The sequence below is a fragment of the Rhincodon typus genome, chromosome 48 (assembly GCF_021869965.1).
Source record: "Rhincodon typus isolate 14 chromosome 48, sRhiTyp1.1, whole genome shotgun sequence".
Taxonomy (NCBI): Eukaryota; Metazoa; Chordata; class Chondrichthyes; order Orectolobiformes; family Rhincodontidae; genus Rhincodon; species Rhincodon typus.
In genome coordinates this window covers 5010675-5012442 of record NC_063379.1, presented here as the reverse complement: position 1 = coordinate 5012442, position 1768 = coordinate 5010675, and positions in this window count along the sequence as shown.

Here is a 1768-nt window from a genome sequence, read left to right as displayed (position 1 = left end):
GTCCCATAGTGCCCAGGGATGTGCAGGTTAGGGTGGATTGGCCGTGCTAAATTGTCCCATAGTGCCCAGGGATGTGCAGGTTAGGGTGGATTGGCCGTGCTAAATTGTCCCATAGTTTCCAGGGATGTACAGGCTCGATGGATTTGCCATAGGAAATGCAGGGTTACAGGAATGGTGGGTGAGTTGGTGTTGACATGTTGCACCAAATAGCTTTTTTCCAAACTGTATGGATTCTATGATTCATGTCCCCATCCAGATGCCTTTTAAATGTTGTAATTGTACCAGCCTCCACCACTTCCTCTGGCAGTTCATTCCATACACACACCACCCTCTGTGTGAAAAAGTTGCCCCTTCGGTCCCTTTTAAATCTTTCCCCTCTCACCTTAAACCTATTCCCCTCTAGTTTTGGACTCCCCTACCCTGGGGAACAGACCTTGTCTATTCACCCTATCCATGCCCCTCATGATTTTATAAACCTCTATAAGGTCACCCCTCAGCCTCTGGCATTCCAGGGAAAATAGCCCCAGCCTATTCCGCCTCTCCCTGTAGCTCACACCCTCCAACCCTGGTAACATCCTTGATTCAATCCAGAGTATGAGTGACCCTGAAATACAGCAGCAATCAATAAACGTGTAAAATTGGACCCCATTACAAACCTGTACAGATCAAAACTGGAAATGACACTACTCACCATAACAGACCAGACAATAAAAATTCCAAGCAGAGTAGAATAACATCGCTTCCTCAGAGGCTCCACTGATGATGTTACCTTAGCATGGCGACGAAACCTCTGAACGAGAATAAGCCAGCTCGGTGAGCAAGTCAACAACCTCTCCCACAACCCGAGCTACAGGTCTTTGCCAAAACTTTATATACAGCATCTAAATAAAAACCAAAACAACTGCGGATGCTGTAAATCAGGAACAAAAACAAAGTTGCTGGAAAAGCTCAGCAGGTCTGGCAGCATCTGTGGAGGAGAAAACAGAGTTAATGTTTCCGGTCCAGTGACCCTTCCTCAGAACAGCATCTGGCTAACTCTTCAACCCACCCCCCTCCCTGCTGTGTCGCTGAAAAATTAGTCACAATTACTGAGCGTGGGCTTTATTTTAAAAATAAAATCCAGATTTAATGCATTGCATTGCATTTAAACATCACCAGCGACCGTGGTGGGGTTTGAACCTCAGAGAATTAGCCGAGGCAGGGAGGAGTTGTGGTGGTGGGTGAGGGCAGTGTTTAGATCAGTCAGTGAAGAACATTGCCACTAGACCCGTGAATCTTCAATGATCTTCTCTGACACTATTTGCTGTTAGATTGCACAGTGGCACAGAGGTGATGTCTCTGGGTTAGTAATATACAACCTGAGGCTTATATTATGGGTGGCATAGGTTCAAATCCTGTCACAGACTTAAACTAAATCTGGGATTTTGGGGGAGGGAGGACATTTCGGTGATTGTGTCTGTCAAAAGGAGGGTTAATAGAGAGAGGCTCTGCTACATTCAGTCTATGTGCTCCATGCTAGTATGCCTCCAGCAGAAGGAAAACACCTTGCCTGCCCCTGCGTGGAGTTCCTTCATTATCAGCGAGAGTTACAGAGTCATTGCTGCGCTGAAAGAAGTAGTTCAGCCCATGAAAGCTATGTTAACTCTCTGTGGAGCCCTGCAAGTTCACATTTCCTTTTTCATGTCATTTTCTTCATTTCACTTTTCAATTCCTTTCTGAAATTGTTGTGTCTCCATCCCAACAGCCAGGGGGAGAGAAAGAGAGAGAG